This window comes from Lissotriton vulgaris, chromosome 3_2 (genome assembly GCF_964263255.1).
Source record: "Lissotriton vulgaris chromosome 3_2, aLisVul1.2, whole genome shotgun sequence".
Lineage (NCBI taxonomy): Eukaryota > Metazoa > Chordata > Amphibia > Caudata > Salamandridae > Lissotriton > Lissotriton vulgaris.
Genome location: NC_141690.1, coordinates 2,449,509 through 2,465,333, shown reverse-complemented (window position 1 = coordinate 2,465,333; position 15,825 = coordinate 2,449,509). Strand labels below are relative to the sequence as shown.

The window sequence follows — 15,825 nt, the reverse complement described above, 5'->3', positions numbered from 1 at the left end:
ATCCATTTCCGAACAGTTCCTTTTCGCCCTGAGCATTTGACCATAGGGTGTGCTCCATTTGAGCTTTGTTGGATGTCCACTATTTGCTTGAAGGATACTGTTACAAGATGTCAGCTTTCGGTGTATTTTAGTGCATAATTTGTGGTTCTTGATGAAAACTTCGACATCCAAGAAAATGAAGTTGGTGTTACTTATATTTGACGTGAAGTGGAGATTGTATTTATTTATTTCCAGGGAATTGATGAAAATTTGTAGGTCTTCTGGACTTCCGTCCCAAATAACGAATAAATCATTGATGAATCGACACCATGTTATTATTCTTGAATCCTGTTTTTTTTCTTCCACCTCCATGATTCCGTCTCCCAGAGCGCCATCAAAAGGTTGGCATACGTTGGGGCAATAGATGTCCCCATTGCTGTGCCCTGTTTTTGTAAATACAGGCTGCCCAGGAACAGGAAGACATTATGTTTCAGACAGTGTGTCAACATGTCTATTAACATGGCAGAATGTTCCCAGTAGCTGATGGATCGTCCCTCCACGCAAAGCTGCACTGTGACAAGTCAGCATTGGAATATATATATATATATATATATATATATATATATATATATATATATATATATATATATATATATATATATATATATATATATTCACAACTCACATCCACCTTCTGCCGCTCCACTTTACCCCGGGTGCCTCCTTAACGCACGGTGGAGTGCGTAACATCTCTCCAACCCACAGTTCAATCCACGAACTGTTCCGCAAATAAGGACACTCCAGCCAAATTTCTCGGTCTCTGCGCTTAGTTTATTTTCAGCGCACACCCTTCAGTCAACAAACAAACGCGTTTCGGCATTGCCGCCTTCGTCAGTGTATATATATATATATTCCAACAATTATATTCCAACAATTTTCCCCCGCAGAGGAAGGTGGAGCGGCACACGATAACCAAGTATTTGCCAATTATTTTTTATTTCTTTGATTGCATTTTCAGCACGGCATTGCACAAGACGCGTTTCGTTCACCTTTGAACTTCTTCAGTTGTAAAACACCGTTCATCTGGGAAAGCCGGTTTGCTGCCACAGGAGCACAATGATTTTTTAAATGTTTTCAAGCCTCCAATGGTCAGTTCTTTTTCCGGTCACTTCCTGTTGCTAGGCATGGTGGTACCTGTAGTGCAAGCGGCTCCCAAATTCCTCTATTTAAAAGTTTTTCTACCCTCCAGTGGGTTCGGTGTTGTTTCAATGCCGTTATAATCTTTTTGTTCACATTGTCAGGCAGCAGGTTTCCCCAAATCGGCCCCTTTCCCTGGCTCGTTTGGGTCCAATACCGGGTCCAGTACCCGGGAGCACCACATCCTCCTGGGCCGTGTTCACGGAAATATATATATATATATATATATATATATATATATATATATATATATATATATATATATATATATATATATATATATATATATATATATATATATATATATATATATATATATATATATATATATATATATATATATATATATCCTACTGGCAGTCGCCAGTAGGTAGTTATAGTTAGGACCTATTTTCCATAGGAAATCCACAACATTCCACAATAACTTTGACGCCGGTCGACAAATCTTCACGAAATGTTCAAAACTGGTAGGGCACTCCGTTCCTCTCCTATCCTGAAAGTCTTGGGGTGATTCGTGAAGTGGGGGCTGAGAAAAAAGGGGGGACCCAAAACGTGTTTTCCCAATGCAATTTTCCATAAGTACAGTTCATCGCGGCTACAGCCCGAATGCTGAATAGATTTACACCAAATTTGGCAAAGTTGTAGTTCTTGTTCAGACTCGTGCCTTTTGCTTATATGGTGTAAATCTGTTCAGTAGTTCCTGAGAAAATTACAATTAAAAGTACATATATATCTATGGCCTCGGTGGATGTGCGGATTAAAAGCGCACCTTCCCGATCACGCGCTGAATGATAATTGGCTGTCAAGTGGTTGTTAACATTCGAAACCAGTAATTGCTGGTAGCCATTTTGTGCCTTGGTAGAAGCGAGGATCTAGAAAATAGTGGGACAAGTGTTTAAAAGGTATAAAGGGGGCATGTAAGAAATATTTTGATCATCTAGACCTGCTTATGGGGTTCCACAAGTACCCCCTAGACCCCCCTCCCCCCAATTTTTTTTGGGAGGGGGCGGAAACGGAGAAATGTGCTTTGGGTGCATGGATCCGCCGTAGTGAAAATAAAAACAAAGCGTGGGCATCTGTACTTGTTTAAGCATTAGCTACCTGGGAGGGCCAAATCCCGGGGTCTAAAATATTACATTTGATGGGGTCTAGAAGGGTCCTGTAGCCCGGGGACCGCCATTACTCAGTGCTACAAAATAAGTGGGTGAGGGAGCTCAAAGGTCCGTCTAAACCCCGGGGATTACCACCGTCCGGGATTTTTTATATTTTGAGAGGGGGCCGCATGGTATGCATTCTGGAGCAGTCGAAAGGCTTGGGGAACGCCACCCCCATAGGAGCGGCTCCTGCTGTGTCTCGGGGTGTCTACCCCCGTGTCACTGCTGTTTGCTATGGCAGGGCGGGAGTCGACGTTCCCGTTGTGTCTTAGCAAAGTTGACGGCATACGAACAAGTGCCATTTCGCTGCAATTTTTGTAAAGAAGTAAAAAATGCGGTGAAAATGATATCACCCTATTTACTAGGTGACGCAAAGATGCATTAATGCATGTTAGCAGCCGGTTTACCAAGAGGTCGCCTCGTATCTCCAATGAGTTGCAATGTAGGTGTTCTCAGTGTGAAGGTAGGTGTTTCTATGAGAATATAAAAAGGAAGAGGGATGTATGACAATAGTGTTGTATTTACAAGGCGGTCCTGGATTTGAGGACCCAAAGGAAAACTTACGCTAATTGCGGTTTATGTCGGATTCTAACATCGGTTCTGAAGTAGACTTAAGCATGTTTAATATGCGATGTGGCAGATTTAGAAGTTCCTTATGTCACTATTGCATCACTTTTAACATGGGAAAAGTGACGCGAAAGTGGTGCAAGGGGTTTGTAAATCTGCTACACAGTGTTCTGTCTTAGTTTGCTATCCTTTCTGTCATGTAGAGGATCCTGGGTAAAGATAACGGTTGCTGTACAGCCAGTACCTTTCAACCCTACCTCCAAACTGCTCTCTACCTGTTACCTTAGTAACAGTTCATGGGACACTTGAGTGAGCACACAGGTTACAAGTTCACCACACAATGTTGCTAATGGGAACAGTTCCTGTGCTGGAGTTTTTTAAATTTTCCATAGGAACCGTTAATCCCAGGTACAGACTCTGGTAAAGAGCTGGTAAAGTACTTCTAGTTATAAACATCATTTCTATTTTAATTGTTAAATGTTTTGTAAGTATATGATTATCACACTAAATAATAGTGAAATGTTGTCAGAAAAAGAATACATATATACTTTTTTTATTAACTTTTATTAAAACAATAATAAATAAGTAGAAAGTAACCTTAAAATAACAATATAATAAATAACTAGAAACATGAGTTTAATATAACAATATAATACACAAAATGTTCGATGGACTCCAAAGCAAGGAGGGTAGGTAATCTGCAAAACAAAAATGAAAATAAGTGTTTAAAATTTGATCGATGTGACTGAATGAGGTCAACGCTCACAAATTAAGGTAACACTTGGAAATATTTGTTACTTTGCACGTCTGTAGTGTGCCTGATACATCCCACCTCTCTTATAGCCCGCGTTGAAGAGGTGTCTGTACGGAAGTGCCTACTGCGTCAGATTTACAGTATGGACCAACAGGTCTTTAAAATGATTCAGAGATGAGACAGGTGAGAGATCACGTCATTATGCAGGACAATATGTTTTATTTGGAACGCATTTAAACGGAGGTATTGTGTATCTTGACCGCTCTGCTTAGCTTGTGTAAACCCTGGTGGCGAACAGAGTTCACAACTTCAACTCATCTTTATTTCTACACTGCAGACTGTATTAAATTCAGCCTTGATTTTTTATCGGAAGAGTGGACAGCAGCGTCTATAACTTTAAAAGAGAAAGAGAAACAATGTGAGGGAGAGTGAGAGAGAGAAAGAGAGAAAAAGCGACATTAAAAGTGTGAGAGGGAGAAAGTAATAGATGGAGCAGTTATTACTGGAGGAAATCTTTGGAGCTCACCGTTTTGCCTCCGTTATGTGTTCAAGCACGTGCCGGTTCTTAGTGCACCCTCCAGTTTAGTGATCTGAAAGATTGTATATAGAGTTAGTAATAGCATAGTAAATACAACTGCACAAATATATTTTTGCTTTATTCTTTGTACACTAAGGATACTGTATTTCATCCACTTCCACTGCAAGGAGTTGTTTGTGCGATGTTTTTCTTTGAAAGTACTATACCCCATGCACTCCCACTGCATAGCGGTGAGTTCTCATTCCTGCATACCCAGGGTCTTATTTACAAGGCCCTTGCGCCACTTTTGTGTCATTTTTTACATGGGGAAAGTGACGCAAAAGTGGCACAAGTGGCTTGTAAATCTACCCCCTAGACTGTTGCGCCCCATTGACTCCAAGAGTCCGGAGGTGAGTGCTTCTTCTTGCGCACTCAGGGGCAGATTTATAAGCTCCTTGCGCTACTTTTGCGTCACTTTTCCCATGTTAAAAGTGACGCAAAAGTGGCATAAGGGGCTTGTAAATCTGCCTTTCAGACTGTTGCAACCTATTCACTCCCACTGCCTGGAAGCACGCAGTCATGCTGCTGCACACTACCCACTTTCTACGCCCACAGGTGATTTGTTGTTGCTTCGGAAGCAAGCTTCTTTGCTCATGTTGTGCCATTGGCGTGATTCAAAGAAGGTGCACCACGTGCCGAAGTAGCCTACTCAGACGTTGTTACGATGGCCACACATCATCGTAGAATCCTCGAACGTTGAGCTTTGGAGGTGTTTGGGGGGGGGATGCCAATTTGTGAAACACAACCTGTAAGATAAAAAAGAAGTTAATATTGTGCGTAATTTCTTTATGAAACCAGTGAGGAAGTGAAAGTGTGACTGAAAAGAATATTCTGTCACCAGTGTGTCTTTCACCACGTGCCAGGACATAATGCACCCTGAAGCTTTACATCTAAAAGATAGTAAAAGAAAGATGCTATGATTGGTAATTGTTACTATCTTAATGTGGAGTAGAATTATATCGCCCTTTCACACACCTTCCCTCCCTCATTTAAAAAACAACTATTTGTACAGTTCCAACTTATTTAATAGGCTTGGATTTTTGAAAAATTACTATAGTAGTAATGTTTTTTATCCGGTTGTGAAAGCAAGTGGTGCGCATTGATACACATGCTTTCGATCATCACAAGCGACGGACATTTGACCGATCATAAAAGCGTTCCTGCTATTGGAAAAAAATACAACTGCAATAAGATACGGTATATAGGACTGCGTACGCGTAAATCGCTGCGTCGCCTTTTTGTATCCAGTCTACTGCACCCCATCTACTCCCTCCGCTGCGCACTCAGGCCTCATTGCTCACCTTTTCGTGGACAGGGCACCTTCTACATCATGCAGTCCCGCTCTGCCACCAAGAAGTCTCACATACGGTGCAGAGTCTTGATATGGCTATGGTCTAACGACATACTCGTACTCCCATCATCATCGCAGAATCCTCACCCACTCAGTCCTTGCGGTACCACTAACTCAGTGACCGAAGAGGCCATGCACGTAGTGGTGGGCCCCCCTACTCGTGGTTTGGGCCTACATGAGGCATCCGAACCACCAGGACGGGCCATCACAGCGCTTGCAATGGGAGCAACTCTAAAATGGCGTAGAACACGTGCGCCCCGTCTTTTTTATTGGTAGGGTCACGTGTGTAGTGAAGCATGTGCTGGATGGGTGTGGTGTGGATGTATACCATGCATGAGGGAGTGTGTGTGTGTGTGTGCCGTTCTGACAAATAGACCTGGAACTAAGAAATCACTACAATGGAAATCTGGGCCATGTAGCGTTGTTGTGTGAGCTAGACTGACGTATACCAGTGCTGCGCGAGGCTGTGAACGATGACTCAGGAGCTATGGGCGTGGTTCCGTTGTGAGCTATATGAAAAATCTATTGATTTGGGTGCCCGTATTGTAATGCTGCTGTCACCCGGGTCTTACACGCAAATGTGTCATTAGGTCTGTAAAGTTCTACAATATGGCTAACATGGAAGGTACAGGGTATCATTGATCTTATATTCATCCATAGTTCCACACATAAAAGATGGTGGATATGACGCATTTCTGCGAATATGAATGTTTGTTGTACATTCAGTGGAGTGTTGTAGCTGTAGTAATACAGGGCTATGAAAGCTTTAGTTTGCAGTTTTTAGCACATGAAGGACAGATAATATATATACATATGTGGTTATTCAGATATACTGTCGAACTTGGTGCTCGAAATCATTGTTCGAGGCTCTGAGTCGCGTCCACATCCTGTTATTGTAGAGTAATGACGTAATCAACGTGTGCCTGAAAATGTACTGTAAATACGGTGCTCCTGTTAATTGTTGATCTAGTTTTAGGTCAACTTCGCCCTGTATAAATAAGCTAAAAAAAATGAAATTGTACACATTTATAAATTGACTATACAGTTTCTTTGCAGTATTGAAATCCACTTTGTACGTTTGTATTTGTAGAAAGAGCGAGAGAAAGTTATATAATCAAAGTTTTTGTTTTTGGTAGACGTAAGTTGATTGCATACGCTGTTTACAGCACAATATAATGTGGTAGGGCGCAGGAGCAGCATTTAAAACACATAATAAGTACACAGATAGATAGTTGAAGTGGGTACACGCACGTGTGCTATTCTCCATTTTATTACGTTGCTGTTGGTAACAAGTAGAATAGTAATCATGATATCATACACAGATATTCAATCGTAAACGGCTTATGACTTCTGCTGTACAAAGGTAGGAGCACTATATGTGAAATAATACACAGAAGATTCTATCGTAAAGGGTTCATGAGTTGTGGTAAACTGAGGTAGAGGCGGTTTATGTAGAGCCTGCGATGATGCGTGGTTCAAGCAGAACACACTGGTAAGAATGCCTTTTGACAACTGAATTTTGCCTTAATAAGGCCACGTGACGATTATTTATGGTGCACTGAGTTAGTGGTACATCTGGTGCTCAGTGTGTGCTCACCCTGCGATGATGCGTGGTTCTAGCGGTCTGTATTCAAAGCATTGACTGTTGTATACTAGCCTGCATGAACTTTTGGGGGGAAAAAATAACTACTATCAATGGTTATCAATTGCTCTGCAAACTAGGTCTAGTGATTGCTTCCCATAATAAATTAAAGTATTGCATTCCACGCTGTGCATTGTAACTTTCTCAAAATGGGGAGGTATATCTGGTGGCGATGTTGAGGGTGATGCCCTAGAGGTACTTGGTATTGCCAGTGGTGGAGGTACATTTAGGCGCAGTCTTCTAAATTCTTTGTGAGCATAGTTCACAGGCTGCAGGGTTTAAAGGTGCTTGTGCATACTAGCAGTGCCATAGGAGTATTTTTTGTTTGAGCCTTAAATAAATCAAGGCCAAATTCCCGACCGTCAGTAGTGTAGATAGAAAGCTGAATTCAAGTTGTGAATCCTACTGTCCGCAGTGTACATCGAAGCCACTAGTCAGCACAGTTACAGAACAATGTTTTTTTCACGTATTTAAACAAAATCTCAATACATACAGTATAATTGTCTATGTATTAAGTAAATCAAGGCTGAATTCTCTATGTCTATAGTGTAGATCCAAAGCTGAATTCAAGTTGTAAACCCTGCTGTCCGCAATGTAGATGTTAGGGTGGACTGCATCATCTGCAATCTTGATTGAAATGAAAGATAGAACGTGTATAGAATACATTAATAAAATATGTATGTTTCAAGGACATTTAAAAGTGACAGTATGTCTCACCGTGACGTAAAACTGTTCACTCTTCTTTGCAATGATTTATGGTGCACTGAGTTAGTTCTATCTTTGGCGCTGAGCTTGTTCGTATCCTGCGATAATGCGTAGTGCACGGAGGCTGCACTGGGAGCAATGTTTTTTGCCTAGTGAATTCTGTCTTAATAAGGCTACGGGGAGATGAGTTGTGGTGCAGTGAGTTAGTGGTACCGAAAGAACTCAGCATGTGCACACCTCCAAATGTCTCCTTTGCTCTGTGCTAAGAGCTGTATGTTAAAACTGTGCACCCCCAGCCACCATTTTGTGTTCACAAGCCAGTGAAACCAGCCCCCCTGCCTTCCCCCCCAGCAACAGGGATATTCTACATCAGAGGGTTCTTCTGTGAGCTGTTTAAACAGTGTTTACTTGGGACTGTGCTCTTCGTTTTTGTCCAGAATAGGGAGTAAAGTTTTATTCAAACAGGATTGTTAGATTTCAAGTTAGTGAAACCTTTACCTGCAGAAGTCCAAAGTGTGGATTGAGCCTGTCTGTCTCCTAGGAGATTCTGAACAGGAAAAGCAGCTTCCAACTCCCTGGCCAGCAAACCTTGTCTGAGGTCGCTGGGACCTTATATGGTCTGATATTGTTTGGTACATGTGTATACTTATTGGTGGTTGTATCTGATGTTTCTATTAGATTAGTGTCCTCATTGGTTGGGTATTTGAGTGTTCTGATTGGTTTCTGGGTCTGTGATTAAATCAATGTAGGGTTGGGACTAGGGCTAGGGTTAGGATTTCTATTGGAAGTAGGGACTAGGGTTTCCTGTGGTATTGGTTGTTAGGACTAGGGCTAGGGTTAGACTTTTAATTGGAAGTAGCGATTAGGGCTTCTGGTGTGATTGGTTGCTGGACTGGTTGTGGGACTAAGAGTTGGGTTAGGCTTTCTGTTGGAAGTCGGGACAAGGGCTTCCTGTTCCATTTGTTACTTGGGGTGGGACTACTGGTAGGGCTAGGGCATCTATTGTGCGTAGAGATTAGGGTTTTTGAACTGATTGGGTGCTTGGACTAGGGCTACGATTGGCTGTAAGGTCCTGGTCTCCTATTGGTTCTGGATTTTTTAGGGCTAGTGTTGTGATTGGATACTGTTAGGGCTAGGGTTCCCATTAGCTGACGGGGTCACCTGATTACTAGGGCTATAAAAGGCCAGGGTTAGGGCGTCTCAGCCCGGACGTCGAGGCTAAGGCCGGAGAGGACAAGTTCAATTGCCTGTTCGAGACTGACCAGGTCAGGGCCAGAAATGCTGCCCAATATACATACCTCCATTATGCATCTATATACTTTCAATGTACTTATGGATCTATATATTTATCATTCAAAAGATCTTTATTTCGGCATTGCATCATAAAAGAAGACAGTAGTTAAAAAACATTATAGTATTATACAATATAAGTTCATCATGGGAGAAGCAATTACAGCAGAATTAGTGACACAAAAGGGTTAAACAGGTTACACAGGTATCAGCCGTTAAACATTTTTTTTTTAATTTAAAATTAAAATGTTTTAAAACAATAAATAGTGTCATCTGACATTTAAGAACATGTAAAAAAAAACAATGTGTGCCAAGGGATAAGAATACAGGGTTAAGTTCGTTCAATCAATAACCTGCGCTAAAACCGCATTGCAGCCAAAAATTTTGACACAAAAAATACAGTTAATCCGATAATGTCAGTTTCAAAAATTCTGAATGCCTGCGTGCATATTCGAAGGCCCAGGTTTTTACAGAGGGGAACCAGCCAGTAGTTCCTTGCCTTAGAGTAACCTGGGCAAAAAAATAGGACATGCTTCTTATTTTCAATGGCAGATTTACAAGCTGGATAGCTAGACGGGGCGGAGAGTGACCACTTGCAGGTGAAGGCTCGGAGCGGCAAAACACTGTGTCTCCACTGCACTTATAATTCTTTTGCCAATAGAGGGTAGATGTTATCTAAAAAATCCTCATAAAGATAAGAATCTTTAACCAGAAGAAAGGAGGCTGTTATGGAACCAGTATGTGGATTACTTTGTGAAGTGATCAGACTATCTGCACGAAAGACATTCGTAAGCTGTGTACGTGAAAGTTTAGTGCACCCCTGTTCTGGATTAAACCAAAGCTCTGGAAGTTTTAACATTATGTCAAGTCAAGTCAAAAAAGTCTTTATTTCGATATTTCATCATAAAAGACATACTACACAAATCAACCATATAAAACAGTCCCAGCCCCTAAAAACAACCATTTAGATGTGGGTTCATTATCCTACAGTGCAAATTCGCAAATATGAGTGTGATTGTGTACTATGGTTAAAACAATCAATTAATATGCATTAAGAACAGGATAAAATAGCATTAAATCACAAAGTACAAGACTTCATTTATGATAAAAACAACATTTAGGACATTTATGGAACAGTATAGCATTCCCCAGTACGTCAGACCTGTACCCGATCGGCAGATTAAGGAGCATTTAGTAGGAAATTGATCAACCTTGACCGCAAGACCCTGGCCAAACTAGTAAATTTAGCAACCCCAATTACCACCAATAATGAGGTGTCGGACTTCAGAATTCTACTAGCTGTCTTCGCCGATCGTGTACCCAGTGCCCTACAAACTGGGTGTAACCACTTATGTCTTGGGGCATGGTACACAGGGCAAGCGAAGAGAAAGTGGTCAACTGTTTCTGCCGACTCTATACAAAATGGGCAGTATCCATTGCCACTGTTGGCCCAGGACTTCGTTAAACCCCGTAGAGGTAGTGTGCCAACCCTAAGCTGATGGAACAGCTTGCGATCCAGAGGCCTGGTAATAGTATTCCAGTAATCTTCAAGGAGACAGCCGTCCTTCACAGACACAAATGATGCTGTCAGTGAGCCACCTGTCAATGAAGCATGTCTTTTAGAAATGGCCCATCCCCAGTACAGATCTCTCAACAACTCTTTCGGGGGAAAAGTAACTGTATCCAGGTTTGACCAGAGCTCCCCCAACCCCATATCAGTCAGTGTTGTTCTCAGGTCAGTTAACCAACCTATCCTGTAGGAACCCCGGAGGTTTATAACTTCTAACAGGGCTTTAGCATAAAGGGATAATTCAGGCGTAGTCCACAGGCGCCGCCAAAACGCCAGTGGTCTATAGCGTGCAACATCCTCAACCGGTTGGCACCCTGGGTCGTAAAGTAGAGGGATATGTGGTGTAGACTGCGGAAGACCCGCAGCAGTCCTGAGGAATTTATTTTGGGCCACTTTAAGGGGATCCAGATTACTGTAACACCAGGGCTCTGCACCATACAACACAGCTGGTAAGATTTTGGAGCCATAAGGGGGGTCATGGGTTTTGTTAGGGAGCATCTATGTTCTTTAAGAAGGGCTCCTCCTAATTGAGCATGCTTTAGAGTAAGTAGGTCTATCTGGGGTTTCCAGCTTAGATTATCACTAAAAGTGACACCAAGATAAGTAAAGGCCGATGTCTGTTCAAGGGTAGCCCCTCCCATTGTTACCCTGGCTTTAATTGGGCTCCTCCCCCGGATAGCCGAAAACTTGGTCTTGCCCACATTAACCTCTAGCTCATGCTCGCGTCAAAACAGCTCAAACCGAGACAGGGCTGACTGAAGCCCCTGCCTCGTTTTGGATATTAGGAGCATGTCATCCGCGAACATGAGCAGAGGGATTTTCATACCAGCCAGGGATGGTGCATCTGTAGGGTAGTTTGTAAAGTATTTTAAGACCCCATTAATAAATAAGGAAAACAAAGTAGGGGCCAATACACACCCTTGTCTGAAGCCCTTTGAAACCTCAAATCTGGCAGTCACCTCACCTGGCTTGCCCCAGCGAACCTGTGCATACGTGTGGGCATGTAGGTTTACGAGAAGTCTCACCAATTCTACTGGCATACCCAGTTTTAATAAACATTCCCATAACTTTACCCTTGGCACCAGGTCGAATGCAGACCTTAGGTCCACAAAGGCCGCATATAGCTTACCACCCCGAATGAAAACTACCTTCCAGTAAAGCAACTCAAACCTAAAGGCCTGGTCCAGGGTCCCTACATGGGTCCGAAAGCGCGCCTGTAGGGGTGTTGAGATATCAAAGTCAAGCATCCAAGACTGAATGCGTCCCAAGACTAGACGGGCCATGATTTTTTGTACCGCGTCTATTAAGCTGATCGGCCGATAATTGGACGGGGCTGAGCGATCACCCTTCTTAAATATCGGCAAAATCTCAGCCCCGAACCAAGAATCGGGGGCCTGCGCGCCATTTGCAATGGCGTTGGCTAAGATGGTTAAATAGGGGACCCACAGATCCTGGTATTGTAGAAACAGGTCCGCCGGAATGCAGTCAGGGCCCGGGGCTTTGCCACACGGGATAAATTTCATAACAGACATTACCTCTGAGTGTGTAAATGTTAGGGGTTCATCAGGATTTGGGTGGGGCAGAACCACTACAGCCCTAATATTAGTCTTGAACTGATTTTAAAAAAAGCTGACCCACTGTTGAGGTTCCACATGAGCAGACCTGGGCCGCTCGTCAGGGTAATTGCCCCATTTAAGGTGATGCCAAAACTGCGTCATATTCCTGCCATTGCATGCCTCTGTAAGGACCCTCCATCGGTCCTCATCCCAATTTTTTTGGGCATTTTTCAGTGCTACTTTATAGGTTGCTCTACAGGTTTGAATAGATCCCGGTACTCTAGATTTAATTGCGATTATTAGTCCACGGTGAGCTTGGCTACACTTATGATCAAACCAGTAGACATTCCTCTGTGTTACCTTTTTACCATGGTTTGAGATACTCCTAATAAATAGTTTTTAAGCCCCTGGAATAACTCACTATGGGCACTAGGAATTCTAGCCTTAATCAATTCCTGTGTATCACAACTCCTCAGGTTCTCCACAGTTTGAGTGACAAGAGATCTAATTTCGGCTCTTGCTACCTCATCTGTGGCTATCTTGGGCCACCGAACCCTTCTCAGATAATTTTTAATTGTGACCTGAGCATGAACTACATTAGATACGTCAGGGGGCAGCCCGGTGAAGCTATAATCTGCTACGGCCAGTACCAATGGGTTGTGGTCACTTTCGAGTCTGGTTAAGACTTCCATATCGACAACAGCAGACCATAACTCCACATCGACCAAAATATAATCTATGCGACTACCATGTCTGCCATTATCGAATGTATTCTTACCCATCCTATCAGATTTTACCCTACCATTTACTGCCCTCAATCCTAGGTTAAGGCACAGCCCTTTAAGATACATAGCGAATTGTGTCCACTTCCTTATGGGTGCCAATTCCAGCTGTGGAATTCCCCACACCATGTCCTCAGCCTCGGAGAGCTTCCCATCGTCTCCATCCAACGGCTCAAAGCATGTGTTAAGGTCACCTACCACCACCCTATACCCCTTACTCTGTGTATTAGTAAGGAAATTCTCCAAGAGTGTAATGGTTGGAGATACTTTCCCTCCCTGGAGGCCCCTTACATAAACATTCACAAGAAGAACATTAAAGCCCTTGGTCGAACGGATCCTAGTAACCAGTATGTCAGGACTATCAATTGTAATCTCTTCCACTGAGACTCCTTCACACTGGCGGACCCAGGTGGTCAAGCCACCCACTGGTCTCCCTCCATAGGCCTTTAACTGCCGGTTTAAAAAAGTTTAAGAAACCAGTGCGAAATAAAGGAGCAACCGCCCAGGTTTCCTGAAAAGACCAAATATCCCCCTGTTCTATGAACTCCACCCAATCAGGCACACAGAATCTGGACTCCAACCCAGCTATATTCCAACAGGAGATCTTAGTGGGGTGGGGAGCTGGCAAAAGGATCTTTGCCGTTGGGGTGGAGATGCTTTCATTAACTAAAATAGTAGGACTCAAATTTACTACGGAGGGGTAAGATATTGGTTGTTCATTAACCCTTGGATGTGGTGAGACTGGTAAGTCATATAACCACCTCGCAACTGATGCAGTAGTGTGTTTTACCCCTGACAGAGGGGAGACATTAGCATCCCCCAGTCAGTCGTTATCTTCAAGGGTTGACAGAGGTGCATATCTGTTATAGGTCAAGGGGGACTGTGTTGGTGCAAAGCCCGCACTCCCCACAAAATGAGTATTTTCTGTTCGGGGTCTTACAGATGGCAGGTATGGTGCTTTGGGATACAAATCACCTAGTTCCCATGATACTATGCATCCATCTCCCATTTGAGGTTGCCAGCTTCGAAGGTAAGGGATCACTTGGTTATTCCTAAAGTTTACTATGACCAAGTCTCCTGGTATGTCCTTAGTCATGTGTCCTATCCACCAAACCCTTCTAACATTTAAAATTCTCCCATCAATATTGGGGGGGGGGGAGGGGAGGCGGTCTATTTTTACTTAACCAAAATGCCACTTTGTTTTTTAATTCTTGTTGTCCCTCAATTTTCCCAGTTGGGAGCTCTGGTACCCCTGAAAGAACACACACATAGGGAGCAGCCTCTGGCGGTAAATCAATGCGAGTGATACTTCTGTTTATTCTGCCATGATTTATGCCTATCCCATCTAAGTTTGTGCAATTATTAATGTGCCCCACTGTAGGGACAGCAATCTTTGGAGGGGTGGGACCTTTATATAGTTTTGGGTCCTGTATGTTGGGAGGTGGTATTTTCAGATCTACAGATTGGCTTGAAGTAGTTTTCGGCGCCCCATTTATTTTAGCCACTGTGATTTTAGCCGAATTCACAATTTGATTGTTTTTTGCCAGTTTCTTAATTAGTACGGCATTGGCATTTGTTACTTCCTCTATGTTTCCACCTTTTCTCCTCTGGTATGATTTGCACATTAGGTTCAGCACGTATATTCCCCATGGTTAAATCAGAGCTAACTACCCTAATTGGGCCATGTTCTCGCTCCACGGAGATACCGGAAGTACTAATAGTATTAATGAGCTCATTAACATCCCCTAATAATGGGGGGGTTTGAGGAAGTTCAGATTGCCCCAAGGAGGATCGTTTGTTGGATAAAGTTTTTAAAGATAAGCGTTGTTCAGCCCTCACAATTTCCCGTTCTATGGCAGATGTTGCCTGCGTTAAATAATGATCTATTGTCCCCTTAAGCGACCCTGCCTGTGAGATAACTGTTTTTGGGACCCCTTTTGGGGTCATAATGTCGCTAGTATTTATATGTGTGGCAGGATGGTATCAAACACCAAAACTAGCAAATAAACACCCCCTAAAGAGATATAGAGTTGTGTAGACAAATACCATGGAGTGCAATAGTTAGTCCAACTGATGTAAGCTTACTTAGTTATATCCAAGTCCATAAATCACAGTCAAGGGGGGTGGCCCAGCCCAGCCTCCGAGGCCTCCGAGGGCCACAGAGGGCCCACCCTTTGCCCGGGCTTAGCCCGGCTGGTCCCACGCGCGTCCCGCGATGCGGATGAAGCCTTGTTGTATTTAGCGCCTCCGGGCGTGGAAGTGGCTGTGTGAAGGGGCGGGAAACAAGCTGGGGATTCTGGGGTTTGTAGTCCTTGTCCCCCCGCTCGGCGACCGCGCTATGATCTAACAGCGGCGGCGGGGGGAACAGCGTCCCAGGCAGTAAGCGCTCACAGCGCGACTCCAGGCAGCGGCTTTGCGGCGATAAACAGGTCCCAGGTACGAAGCAATGAACCAGAGTAGTTAGAAGAGGCTCCCACTCCCCAGAGGAAGCCTGGTTGTATTTAGCACCTCCGGGGGCGGAAGTGGCTGTGTGAGGGGGCGGGAAACAAGCCGGGGATTCTGGGGTTTGTTGTCCTTGTCCCCCCGCTCGGCGGCCGCGCTATGATCTAACAGCGGCGGCGGGGAAGAACAGCGACCCAGGCAGCAAGCGCTCACAGCACGACTCCAGGCAGCGGCTTTGCGGCGATAAACAGGTCCCAGG

General features: G+C 43.6%; 1 protein-coding gene across 2 annotated transcripts in view; it reads left to right on the top strand.

The window, feature by feature from the left end:
• NSUN7 (NOP2/Sun RNA methyltransferase family member 7) overlaps positions 1-15,825 on the top strand; it is a 1,179,115-nt gene that overhangs the window by 256,962 nt on the left and 906,328 nt on the right. The window contains exon 3 of one of the 2 annotated variants that reach the window (XM_086963930.1): positions 3,741-3,834. The exons of the other annotated variant lie outside the window; for it this stretch is intronic. The gene's annotated coding sequence lies outside the window, so the exon portion shown is untranslated. The remainder of the gene's footprint in view (positions 1-3,740; positions 3,835-15,825) is intronic. 2 annotated transcript variants of the gene reach the window in all.